We start from the raw sequence: 14,330 nt of genomic DNA on the forward strand, positions 1-14,330 counted from the left end.
TCAGATCTGGGGTCTTTGTCTTTGGTACCTATGGTCTTGGCAGTTTTTTCAGCACTTTTGCCTAAGGCTTTTTTGGAATCTGGCATGTCAGCACCTACTCGCTTTAGCAACTTTGCAGCCTTGGCTTATTGCCTCAAAGCTTTGGCATGAGTCTACACTGTGGCGTCCTTTCAACTCCAAACCTACTCGCTTCACAGGTTTTCTTTCTCTCTCTCTCTCTTTTTTTTTTTTTTTTTTTTTCAGGATGTCAGCAACTGCCCTGACCCTGGGGAGGAAGACTGATCAGCAAGTTCAAACAGTGTCTATGCAGCAGAAAGATGTCTATCACAAATGAGCACATTCACTACATCACCTGCCAAGGAGGGAGGGATTGTGTGTAAGAGTGCCAGATATCATTGCACATGCTCAGGTACCATGAGAAAATTTTCCAGGCTTTCTTCAAGATTGTCTCTATGCTTCTTCTGAGAGCCTGTGATGATGGGATGGAGAAATCCCTGGCAAACTTCATAGTCTCCAACTGTTAAAACACTATGTCTCTGTACTCCAGTGTATATAGTTTCCATCATCAACTTTTTTTTTTTTTTTTTTTTTTAAATTTCACTTCTCTTCAAAGCTGAGAAAACCCACCAGTTAGTGAGAGCTGTTGGGTTTATGGAATGAGTCAGGGTGCCAAGTGCTGATTCAGCTGATGAGGTGCTTCCCACAACAACCGGGAGACAGCTAGATGTCCTTTGTACCACCTCCATGAAGATACTCCTTTCAGATACCATAACTTCCTTGCATTGTAGTCATGGAACTGAATCTTCAAATGGAAGAATCCACCATGACACTGGGATATAGGCTCATGGCATGTCCATCATTCTTCTCGCTCTCTATCACTCTGAAAGACCACATCAGCTACCGAGTGCTGATGGAGCTGGAAGACCTTTCTGCTAGAAATGCCCTGTTGCTGTTAATCATCACCTGCTTCGACCTGCAACTCTTCTCTCAAAAGACATTGCACAGCTAATTCAATAATCCAGACTTTACCTCATCTGAAAAATGGAAGATGGAAAATCAAACAAACAAACAAACAAACAAACAAAAATGGATGAGATCTGAACAGAAGTGAGGCTCTTTTGTTATCAGGTCTCTTTCTAATGTTGATGAAGCTGGACTGGGGCTTTCCCAACAATTTGGAAGCTCTTTCAGTAGATTTTAGTGGGTGTTGGATCTAGAAACCCCTTTTGCCTGGAATTTGACTGCAGAGTCACCAGAAAAAAATTCAAAGATTGTATGGAATTACCAGGAATTTTTCTGTCAAGTTTCCCCAAGGAAAACACAGTTCCTTCCCAAATAAAATGGACTTGCAGTTAATGTACAAAATCTGAAACCCTGTGGGTGTCCTTAAAAAAAAAAAAAAAAAAAAAAGGCAATCCTTGAGCTATTTTAAAGTGCAATTTTTCTGAGGGATTTTTCCAGTGGATATTTTTGCTGAAACGAAATTTGTTAACAACTATAACAATATGCAGAGAAAGTGGAAAAATAACTTTAGACGACATCATGTACAGTGTGCTGCACATAAAAAGAAAAGAAATAAAGTAAAAAGTAGTGCCATGACTCCAATAATCAGAACCTTTCCTTTAGCATCTAAGAAATGACAAGTGAGAAAGTTTTAATATAGGAGAGGATTTTTATTTGCATTTCTTAACAATAAGGGTGGTTTATACTCCACCTGGTGTCTTTTCTCACATCATCTTTTATGGGCTTCTCTCAGTGACAAGTACCTTTGTACAAAGGTTTCCCCCCTCCTCCCCCTTCTCTGGTTCTAACTCTCTAGCAGGCTTCAGCATACAAACACAATGGGAGCATTGAAAGGAAGACAGTGGGACACCTCCTTTGATCTTGTGTTCTAATAACTTGTGTATGTTTGTGTCCAAAAACAATGTTCCAAGGCTTTTCTCGGGAGGACTGCTGCTGCCGCCAAATGAAAAGAATACTCATCACAGGGTGGCAGAATAGTTAAACTGCATTCAGGAGAGTAAAGTACTGGCCAGTAATGTAAACAGCAGACTGTAAACTCTGCTAAATGCTTTGATGACTGAAGAGAGCCCCACTCCTGACAGCTGACAACACAGACAACATAGATCTGTTCAAAGCATGGCACGGAAGGTCACCATTAAATCATACAATTCCCTATTACTTTCCATCTCCATCCTGGAGGATACTCTGCCCATGGACAAAAGAAATATGTCTTGCATTAGAGTAAATGGCTACTGTCAGACAAGCCAGCTGAGCTCCTCCGCTCCACTGCTGCTTGCTGAGTGTTCTTGGGTATTTTTTAAACTACAAGAAGCTGGATTTTTGCTTTCATGTTTTCATCTTGTAACTTGCTGCTGCTTTTCCAAGAAAGGGGTCTGGAAAAATAACTGGCACAAGAACAAAATAGGGCCAGTCAGACCTTACGCACAGACAGAGGACACTGCTTGTGTATAGTCACTTCTGAGGAACTTGAGGAACCCAAAGCTACAGTGACAGAGGACTGGAGGAAAGAGAAAAAGTTGCTTGATCAGAGTCCTGTTATTTACAGCCATGGCCTGGTAAAGTCTTATACGCTTCCTTATGCTGTCACACGTGGACACAGCTGTGAACTTTGGAAAGACAATGTAAGAATCAAGATCTGCACCTACACTTTATATTTAGGTTCCATGTCTGGAACCAGCAGATTTATAACTACAGGTTTTGACAGACACCCAGGCCTGATTTTCAACATGATAGCCTTTGGAAAACTCTTTCATGAAACATGAAATGTTTAGGTTTAATGTGTATTGGTTCAGCACACCACTTCTGTGATAGTTTTGCTTGTTTTTTTTAAGTAAGCATAAAGTTTGTTCAAGTTCTGTTGCTATATTAAGTAGGATTGGTGCTATGTTTATAAATAGACCAGTGTAATAAGTATTAAGAGTAATAAAAATCTGAAAAGGAGAAAAATGTTAGTAAAACTGTCTTTTAAGCTCTGTGTGAATTATAACAACTCCAAAGCGTTTTGGCAAACTCACTCATAGCCTTATTATAGTGGGGAAGAAGAATTTACTGTGAAAAATATGCCGGGGCCTCCACATCACCATACAAATCTGGTAACAGTAACTTGCAAGTATTTTGTCACTCTAAATATGAAAGAACACCCCCTTCTGAACACTAAAATATAACAAAATAAACCTTCAGGTCTATTTTAAAGTTGCTTATACATTGAATCCTTGGTTACTAGTGATTTTCCATGCTGATACTCTGTTTACATGAAGGAACGGTGTTGTTGCAAATCTTGCGAGGCAGCAAGCCCCAGTGCCCAGTGGAGGTGAGGACAGCAGCCGTTCTCCAGCTGGGCATGTGAGCTTCTGCTTTGCCCAACACAGAGTAGACTCTAGCTGCCTGTACCTTTTGGACATTCTGGGTGGTAAATTGTACATGATGGAAACAGAAGAGATTAATTGTCAACTACAGGTTCTCTGCAACTTTGAACAAGGGGCACAGAAAGCAGGGTCTGGGCCCAGTGCTCAGCACTGGTGCAGCAACCACAGCTGTTGACTCAGCGGTGGTCTCATGTCAGACGTGGACCTGCAGAGGTGGAGGCATGCAGTAGAGAGAAGTCTGTTCTCTAGATTCTTCTGTGTAAACCAATTTTGGTTTTCAAAATTCACTTAGTCTTTTCTAACAAAAAATGGAACGGTAAGACAGGCTCATACAGATAAGACACTATCTTAAATGAACTTAAAAGAAAAAACTTCACTCCTAAAAGGAAACTTCTGAAGTCCTGACAGATGGATAGATAGGAGACGACCAAGTGAGGCCTTTGAACATTTGATTTTTATTTCTCTGATTTTTTTGTTTACCACTAGCTGCCAGTGCTGCAAGACCTTGCATCTATCAAGAAACACTGCACATTGATCTAATCGGTGTGGGGTATACTTGGCCTCTTCACTGTACCTCTGCAACACTTTCTTGTGGTGTTAATGACATAATCATTGTATTCAGATAGGCCGCACTGGTTTGAATGAAGTGAAGATAACCCATGGAGATCCACTTTGCTGCTCTACTCCACACTCTGTGTCCTTTTGCATTGTGTATTATGAAATACATGACAGAAGCTACAGGAATTCCGGGATTTGCATCAAACTAACAAGCCCCCACTTCTTCTCTTGGCATTCAGTAATTTTGCCATGGTGGTTTTGAACTAGTGCCAGACCACGTCTAAACAAAGCAGCCTTTCTGCCAGCATCCTGCAAGGGCAGGATGCATCATAGCAGGCTTTCACTGTGTCTGTTCTGTCAGCAGAAGGTCAGGTAGGGGAAAGACCTCTGGCACGTTAACCACGCACCCTGCACACCTTCACAGCTTTGCTCGCTGCCCGGGCTTGTGGGAGCTTCTTGCCATGTTATGAGGGAATCTTTCCCTATGGGACTCCTCCAGTGTTTTGAGGCATTTATAGGACTATGGGCTGTATCAGTGAGGTTAATACTGCCTTCATGTAATAATAGCCCAGACTCCTATTTATGCAACCAAATTTAGATTCAAAAAAGTCTAAATAAATTCCTAGGTAGGAAAACAAGCTAGGTAGAATTCATCTCCCTCTACAGTCAATGGAGAGAAATACATGGTTCATGTGACCTATTTCATAACTCTATATTAAGTTGAGATGAATCATTTTCTAAAAGTACCTATTAGGACATGATTTGTCTCATCTTAATATAGACATTTAAAATAGGTCGGATGAAATGGCTATTCCCCTTCCTTGACTATTAAGGGAGAATGGGTGACTAGATGAAATGAAGATGTTACAGGCAGACAAAGCTGGATAACTTCCACTCCCTGTATGTGGTGCAAGACTTAAGGCTCCTATCCTTTCTGATCTTGAGGAGAGAGATCTTTTTTTTTTTTTTTCTTTTTTACCCCAAAATAATACTCCTGCATGCTATGCATTGCAAAATATCTAGGAGATCGAAGGGAACAAACTGCTACTAAGCTGAACAAAGTGAGCATAAGCCTGAGAGATCAGAGCTTTGTCATCACACAAAAGCCAGTCAATGTTTAAGTTACATATGTGTTAAGTCAACTCTTATGTGTGCACTTGCGGCTGTTGAACATTTTAAGGTGTATTTTCTGTTTCTCCAAGGAGCAACAATGTCACCATGGAAAATTTTAAGAGCATAAAAAACCACTATATCAATAAAAGCTTTTCTAACCGCTCTGATCTTAGGGTCTAATATTGCTTTAGGCAGTCCTCTTATGCAGACAGGAATGGCACCATCCAGTGACTAGGTCAACCATTCCCATCAATGTCTAGCTGACAAAATACAAGAAAGAAGAGCTATGTTACCTCTATTCCTCTGATATTCCTAAGCAACTAAACAGGGGAACACCATAGTTTACATAGGCTTCAGGAAAGATTGGGCAAACTGATGTAAGAGAAATTCACTGACAGTTTCTAAACGCATAGAAGCCATCTCAAACTCAAGAATTCCCTGAATAACTATTTGTTAGAGACTGAGATGATTGATTGGAAGTATCACAGTATGTTAACCCTGTTCTTATATTCGTCCGCAGGCATCTGCTTTTGGTCACTGCTAGAGACCAGTATCCTGTATAGCCATTCTTAAACCAGCTACCAAAACAAATAAAGTGGACCTTTAGAGCTTGAGACCAATTAAAGGAGCTCAATTCATATAGTCATCATAGTGGAGAAGAAAATTCCTGCATCAAGTTCAGCGAAGCCACTGAACTGGTCTGGGACTCCATACTGATTTGAAGAGACCCCCATGAGGTACAATTTGTTCTCTTTAGCAGCTGTACAATAAAATCCAAATTATTAAAAGAAAACCTTGTTTCATAAGATGGTTTCCTCATATGTTTTGAGCATTTCCTACTGAGAGTGGGAAGTCATTAATGAAATCGGACTTAAAATGTTACAAATAAGCATAAATCTCTGTAGAAAAAGAATGTGCTTCAGCTCTTCCTCACTGTTGGATTACTGTTGAATACCTGATGATCCTGCACAAATTCTTTTCTGTAGCACAAACCAATGAGATAGATAATGAATTTTTTGTTTATAAGTTATATATTCTCTTCACTATAAACTTTCTTATTATTTAGAGATTATCTTTTAGACAGTTGCAAAGTACACCCAAAATTTTGGCACCCTAGCAAATTGATAAGGAGTTCAAATATTTCATTTTTAAACCCTAGGTCAAACAGGATTAACTACCTAAAAGATAACACAGGATCATCATTCTCTTTAATGAAGATGTTAAACAGTGTTTGGCTCCCGTATTGGTCTCTGGGGCTCACCACGGGGACTGGCCTCCAGCAGGACTTCATGCTGTTGTTCACAACACTTTGAGCCCAGCAGTTCCACCCGTTCTCAGTCCTCTCATCTAGCCTGTACTCGGTCAGTTTGTCAGTGAGGATGTTATGTGACACAGTGTCAAAAGTCTTACTAAAGGCAAGACAAACAACATCCCCTGCAGCATCCACCCGTCACTGTAGAAGACTACCCTGTTGGTCAGGGATGACTTCCCCCCTCAGAAATCAACACTGACTACTCCCAATCGCCTTCTGTCCCTAGTATGTTCAGAAATGTTTTCCAGGATTATTTGCCTTATCGTCCTCCTTGTTACCAAGGTGGAGCTGACTGGCCTGTAATTTCTCAGGTCCTCCTTTCTGCCTTCCTTAGAGAGAGAAGTGATGTTTGCTTTGTTCCAGTTCTCAGGAACCTCCCCCAGTAGCGATGATGTTTCAAACATGATTGAGAGTGGCCTTGCAGTGCCATCAGCCAGCTCTCCTGTGAGTGCATCCCACTGGCTCCCATGGACTTGCGCACATCCAGTTTTTTTAAATGTTACCTAACCTGATCCCCCGAAACTGAGGGTAATTCTTCATTGCTTCAGACTTTCTCACTGGTCTCAGGAGAATGCGGAAGGGTCTTTTCTGTACAATCTGACAGGAAAGACTGATTTGCAAGGACCACAAAATATCACAGCCATCCTAGCCTTCATTTTAGCAATAAAAACGATCCAGGTAGGATCCTCAGCTTTCATTTCAAGTAAATATTTCAAGTAGGTATAAGAGCTTAAAACTACTACCGTGGTCCAAGCTTTGTTAAGCTTATAGTTGGGGATCAGAGCTATACAGAAAATAAATTTTCTGCTTTGTAGGAAATTCCACAAATATTTTAAATTATTCTGAAATATAAAAAAACTTGAAATTTTCATATTTTTTCAATGCTGTTTTTGAATTGAAGCTGATCATTCTGACTGTTAGGCTTTTTCTATCACAAAGCACAGCTTATCTTCTTAATTCTTAAATAAAGGGACAAAAAAAACAACTTCATAATGTCAAAATGTTCCATTCCAAAAATACAAAGTTCTGTTTCAAACCTACTCAAATATCCTGCTCCAATATTTTTAATAGATAGAAAATTGTCAAAAGCAAAACATTTATAGGGATTGCCATTTGGCAATGAAAAGCTGTTCCACCATAAATTTTCTGACCAGCTCCAATTTGAAACATGAGAGAATACAGGGATTATATTTACAAGTGGGTTTTGTGTCTTCAATGACATTACTCATCCCTTTCATCTCCTAAGGGCAAAGATGACTCAGAAAATCATGATTGAAAATCCAGGCCCTAGATATAACAAGTATTATATCAATTATTTTATCACATTTTAAAGGTTTAAGATATCATCTGAAAAATAAATACTTTCCAATTCTGATTCATCTGTCTCTTTATTTACCTCATTAAGGTCACCTTCCCAGTGATTTCAGTGAGGAAATGAGGATTTTAGAAGTATTTCAGTCTCTCTATTCCAGTTTTAGTATAAAGAAAGAGCATCTTATTTTTGCCAGTTTCCTTTCCATGTTGTTAAATACTCCAGTGTGCCTCTCATTATGCTATACATTTTGGCTAGCTAAAACAGTTGGCTTTGTTTTATGTATTTTTATACTAAAGATGTTTACAGTTACTTTGTTAGAATACCAGGACTTCTTCCCCACATGAGATGCAAAAGTCAATAATACTTTGTTTGCTAATACTGAGTTAACAGTCACAACGTACAGCATCCAGACTAATCTCAAACAAGAATTCTGTCCCAATCCGATACTATAAATAATAGACATAATCCTATAGAAATATAAAATACAAGAGAAAACAAAACAAAAGGAATCTTAAGTATGTCTATTCCTCCTTTGGCTTTAAAACGGTACAGTCCCTCTGAAGCCATCACATTTCATTACAGTGGAGCTTTCTGGTCCAACCTCACTTAGAGAAAAGGAGCCTGCATATCCTTGAGTTCTTTCCCTGTATTCAGCATAGATTTCAAGTCTAGGATGAGCATCTGACCTTCAAAAAAAATCTTAAATTCAGAATATATAAAATGGGCTGCTTAGCCATTCTTCTTATTTCTAAAGGAGATTAAATGCAGTTGAAGAAACTACACTGCATTCAGAAACTGGACCCTTTGGAAGAAAGGGTGACATTTTCTCAAAAAGAAAAAGTCCACAGACTGGGACTTTTCAACTGTTTCAGTATAAAGGAGCCAAATATAAAGAGCAGGAAACCATTCTGTACTTTCAGAATAATGTGAAAAAGACAACCCAAGAGAGCTTTAATACCTGAAATGCTCTTAAATCCCAAAGAAAGACTTTTTGTAATACTATATCAAAAGGGGAAAGGGAAATAGCCCGACACAGTGCTTTCCTTTTTTCAACACGATATGGATGTGGAAAGTATGTTAATTCTTGTATTCTCAAAGGAAAACAAATAGCATAAACAGACAGACAGGAGAGGAAGAGAGCAGTATGTTTAAAATAATAGAGAAACCCACCACTCATTTAAGCTGTTAGCTCTGGGAAGGCTCAGGCTGTGTGTCCAATCACAGGACCTACAGTTTATGCCAAGACTTGTTTCAGATGCATTCTGCACCAACTCCACCGAACGCAAACACAATTAGAGCATTCAGCATCAGACAGTAGGAGATCCCCTTTGATGTTGGGATAAAATGAGGATATGCATGGTTTTGTCCAAAATGACAACCATCCCAGGTTTACTAATGGGTATCTAATAGAAAAAGAGAACTTTATGATGCTCATTAATTACCAAACTGTCATGTGCTTCTGGCAGAAAGAAAGTAATCCTCTTCTCCAGATTAGACAGCCACCACAAAGGACTTCAAAGAACTTTCAGTCCCCTCCCCTGAGAGCTGCCTTGCATAAACCTCACAGCACTAACCGTGCAAATTAAAAGAAGGGAGCAGTTGACAAACCCTTCCTGATACATGCGCAGTCTATTGCTGTTGGCAGTTCAGACACGAGCCCTTATTCTGCTGGCAGATGTGCACATACTTTATACATAAAACGTGCTCTAAAATTCACACAAAACTTTACAAATTATTGGTAAACAGTGGTTTACATTCTCACTTTCAAGCCTGGAGATATTTGTGCTGAAGATTCTTTGGTGGCAACAAAAATTCCTTTTTAAAAACATGAAAACGGAGAAGAAATACAGCTGAAAGTCTAGTTCTCAGAAATTTTCCTGAGATGTTTTTCTTAATGAGGAGCAGCTAAAGTACGCCTTTTTTTCTGGCAATTTGCCATAATGGTACAAAGGGCTACAGAGTTCATCTAACATGAGAATGGACGTGTTAGGGAGTATGAAGCACTTACAGTGATTCCCCTAGTTTTAGACGGTCAGACATTTACGGAGTTGGGATTTCTCTTTTAGCACAAATTCCTTCCCTTCCTCCTACATTTCTATAAACTCTTTATGTGTTACTTTTTTTTTTTTTTTTTTTTTTTTTTTTTTGCGCAGGGACTGAACTCTACAGACTTCAAAGTATGCAATTCACATATTTATGATCGTCACCCAAATGCATGTATTTATGGTTGTTTTCACAAAGGTCTGAAATAGTGATAAAGTCAGAATTGTCTCTCAGAAGGAGCAGGGGGGACAGGTACCTCTGATGTCTGGATGTCACGCAAATTCTAGATGACAGGATTGTGTTCTTGAACATATTTGCCTTGTGGTTTTGTATTTACCCATGTAGATTCAGATCACTTTACTGACAAGGTGGAAAACAATGAGCCCCAGTATGATTTGGAATGTTCTAATTCAAAGTCCTTCCAAAGCAGCATTTGGTTAAAGTTCTAGGTCCTGGTCTTACTGGACAACAGATCAAGTTTTTGGTAGGTGCCGCGCAGATTTTAATTTTAAATAAAGGCATCAATCAATCAATGTGACACATTTTTTAGTACAAAATGATTGCAAGAAGCATACTGCTCTCCAAAATAGAACTGGCTTTACATTTGCCCAGAGTAAAGAGCCCAGGGGAAGTAGTGCAGAATGACAAATGGTACTAAGAGTTTGGGGGAAAAATAAATAATCACAGGCACCATCAAAATTGTTCCTTCACTCACAACACTTCAGAGATAGCACCTCTTTGGTATGTCAGGCAAACATGCTGCAAATCCTAAACTGCTTGAATGATTCCCTCCTTCCCAAGTAACGTGTGTGCTGCTTGTCAGATTGATTTTTCAGTAGCAAAAAAATACCTGGGAACAAAAAGTATATATATATATATATATAAACAAAAATATATATATACTAAAATATATGTACAAAAACAACAAATTCAAAAATATATATATATATATTTTAGTGAGTAATTTAGCATCCTTGAAAACTCTCGGGTTGCATCAGAAGTGTCATGTATTCTGAACATACGACCACCCTAGTTCAGGGGTATATATGTAAAATACTAAATGAGACTGGCTGAAATTTGTTATTCAACCTTTTTTAGTGCAAATTTCCTCTTTTGGGGAGCAAAAAATCTCAAACTTTACTATGGACATTTTTTGTTTACAATACAAAAAGTTAATAACCTAGAAAATAATGTCTGCACAAAACTGGAAAAGATGGAATTTTGTCTGAGAATTCTTTCTCCTTCCAGTTTCCATTGATTTTATTTGAGGAACCAAAATATATTTCCCAATTCTCTCTCCAATTAAGCTCTTAATTGTCTCTTTTTCTCACTAAACACATTCCATTTTTTTTCCAAAATTAATTAATTCTAAGTGCCTCAACACTTCCAAACTGCAGTGAATAGGGCTCTAGCACCCTTATCAGTTTGTAAATAAGTACATAATCTTTGATACAACATCCTGTTAGGGACATTTATAATGGACCAAGTTACAATTGCTGAAATAAAAACTTAATATTGGATAGTCTATGCTTGGTCAGTCACAAGGATGTTACCTGCCAGTTATCAGCCCCAGCTCTAGACCACAGAAAAAATCAAGTGCCCTACACTGAGGGAGAGGCAAGCACTATTCATTGAGAAGTCAAATGAAATGGAATCATAACCCCTAAAAGATCAGTTGTACTGTGGTACAGAAACTTTCCTGATTGTATCTCTACAAATTCTTTCCTTCCCAGCATAACCTGTTAAAATATACTACAATGTGTTGTTGATGCTGCTATTTCTGACAGATTATTAAAGACAGACAGAGCACGTTGATTAGCCTGTAATTTTGCTAGGGATGATCAGACTTTGTAGGCTGAACAATGACAGGACTTTCTTATCCTTTCTTTTTTAAAGAATACACACTGCAGCTGAAAATAAAATGCCCACCCTCACTTTGTACTTACAATTCAGCTGATGAAAAAAAGCAGGACATAATCTTTGACGCAAAATCTTCTGTTAAGAACATCCTCTTCTCCCTTCTACCCCAAACACTAAAAGACATCCAAGGAAGATGCAGTCAAGAATAAGCCACTCCAACTCCATTTCGTAGCTGTGCATTTCAGAGATAAGTCCTTTTTTGGGCAGATGAACTAAAGCGACGCATTCATTCTATTTCTACCTCTATAAAGTCACCCATAACGTTCATCACAATAAGACCAAAATCCCAGTTAATTCCTACATGGGTAAGTTTCTGCAGATGCATGCCAACATTCAGGATATATCCTGAGAAATGTGACTCCCTTCATTAGCTGTTTACTCTAGCGAACGTAAGTGGAGAATTCGTGCTTCAAAACACTCTGCTTGGTACCAAAAAAAAAATCATTTTACTGAATGTGAGCAAATTTCCATTAGTTTTCCTCTCATTTAGTCACAGCTGAAAGCGAAAAAGACCTGGAGAAAGTTGGGAATGGGCTGATCCTTGCAGGCAGAAATCGAACTAGGGTTAATTAAAGAAACGCAATGACAGGCTTTTACATTGAATTTTAGCATTGCATCTTTGAGTATGTGAAAGAAGCAGTTAAAGAACAATTGAAGGCAGTAAAAAGAAGCCCAAAGTGAACAGAGAGGTGTTTGTGACATGATCTGAGAAGAGTTAAGAGTAAGAGTTTTAGAGTGGAGGGCTGGCTGGAAGAGGGCCTGGATCTCAGTCCTGTTGTTAATCCCAGCTGTGCTCAGGCAAACAGGCCCCTGTGCGTATTCTTTGTAACTAAACAGACTTGTCCCAGAGAAATACTTCAGTCCATAGTCAAGTTCTCCTCCCAACAGAAACAAGCTAAAATTGGCGAGCCCCTTAGGTCAAAAAGGGATTAGTGGTGTTAGCAATGAGATCTGAAGTATAAGCACAGAAATTTCAAGTTGCTATTCCTGCTAAACTGAAGTGCAAGCTCTGGCAGTTGTTCAGCTCAACGTCAAACTCAAATGAATGGCTCAGAAGATGGTCAGAAAGGGCAGGAGTTTTTTTAGAAGTCGGCTAGTCTGATCTAGCACCAACGATGTTGCAATTTTTTTTCTCCTCCAGAACCTGAATCATTCTGATTCAGGACCAGCCCTTGATATGCTTGAACCAGCCAGCACAGGGCATAGCTGGCCACAGCACAGCTGAGAGGTAGGAGTCAGGAGGGAAGGAAGAGACCTCACTTGAACTGGCAAAGGACTTGAGGAAACTTGTATTTTTGGCATATTCAAATTCTTATAAGGTCTTCCAGGATAAACAGGCAATGAACCAGTTTATACACACTCAGATGCATCTGGACTTGCAGATCAAGATCAGGGGGAAAAAAGAAGCAAAAGTCATTCCAAAAGGCTGTGGATTTGGCCACAGAACTTGAATGTTTCCCCTTCCCTTTCAGCAGCCCACCAAACAGGAAGGCAATTGGAACTGAAAGTGATGCCAGCTGATTGCTGAGAGCTGAGGCAGTGCAGCTCAGAACCTGATCTGTATTTTGGGAAAGAGGAAGTTCTGAGGCGTTTGAGATATTTTTGTGCAATTAGCAAAATCAATCAATTCAGTCAGTAGAAAAAAAGGTAAATGGGAACTGTGAAAACATTCAATGAGGTCGTTAAACCTGATTGCATAAAAAAATCAGCCCTAAAAGAACGGGTCAAGTCTTCAGGTAATCATAGACACACAGAACTTTGACAGCTATAGGAGGCTTAATTTGTGAGTTTGCCAGAAAATGTCATCATAGGTTGGATGAGAAAGAGAAATCCTTTCAGTGGCCAGCAAATTGTGATTTGGCAATTTTAGCGTTCATCCATCCCTTCCATACAAATATACATTCAAATGCGCACACACACGCAGACAGCTCCTTTTCCAGCCTACCCATGTTCAAAGTTTCTACAGATCGAGACCAGAGCCCAGTGACGGAGGGCAAGCAGGCAACAGAATTAAGAGTGGTGCTTACCTAGAGTCAATGTTCACATTCTGTATTCCTGTACCTGCTGGTGATGGATTTTAGATCATTGGGGCATTTCTATTTGTATTTTCATGAGAGCAAATTTTTGATCTGGACAAACCATGCGTTGCTGCCATAGCATTATAGATTTAAAACACAAGCTGGTTTACATATAAGGATGGCAATAATGCTTTGTCCATTATCACTAGGTTGAGAAATTAACAGCAAATGCTATCCCAGCCAAAACAATTGTAAGGTTAAGTCATCCAAACAAAACTCCATAAGACAAAAAACAGATGGCTCCTTGTGCATCTGTTAACTCCTGCTAATATTTAGGGTAAATATACATGAAAGAACTGGCTCATCAAAAACCATGAGTACACCCAGAATTTGTGCAACTGCAAATGTTCCTAATTCATTCCTTGGATTTGTTCTTTCAAGAACAGCCTATGGAGTACTCAAACCAAAGAGGCAATGTCACATCCAAATAATATGCCACAGTAAAGCGTCTCGGAAATGAAGCACTCCACTCCAATATGCAGTTCATCTTCAGATAATTATGTGTAATGCTTTTTCCACCACACAAGGATATCCTGGTATTTCAAAAGGAAATAAGGTGGAGGATATGGAACTATATTATTACTGGTTACTACTGGACCTTT

The 14,330-nt window shown here is 39.1% G+C and overlaps 1 protein-coding gene across 2 annotated transcripts in view; it reads right to left on the reverse strand.

The window, feature by feature from the left end:
- The window catches only part of NKD1 (NKD inhibitor of WNT signaling pathway 1), a 289,759-nt gene that overhangs the window by 113,787 nt on the left and 161,642 nt on the right, over nt 1-14,330 (reverse strand). For both annotated transcript variants that reach the window (XM_080552897.1, XM_080552898.1), the window contains one exon: nt 11,677-11,763. The gene's annotated coding sequence lies outside the window, so the exon portion shown is untranslated. The remainder of the gene's footprint in view (nt 1-11,676; nt 11,764-14,330) is intronic.

This window comes from Anser brachyrhynchus, assembly GCF_964034855.1.
Source record: "Anser brachyrhynchus genome assembly, chromosome: 12".
NCBI classification, from domain to species: domain Eukaryota; kingdom Metazoa; phylum Chordata; class Aves; order Anseriformes; family Anatidae; genus Anser; species Anser brachyrhynchus.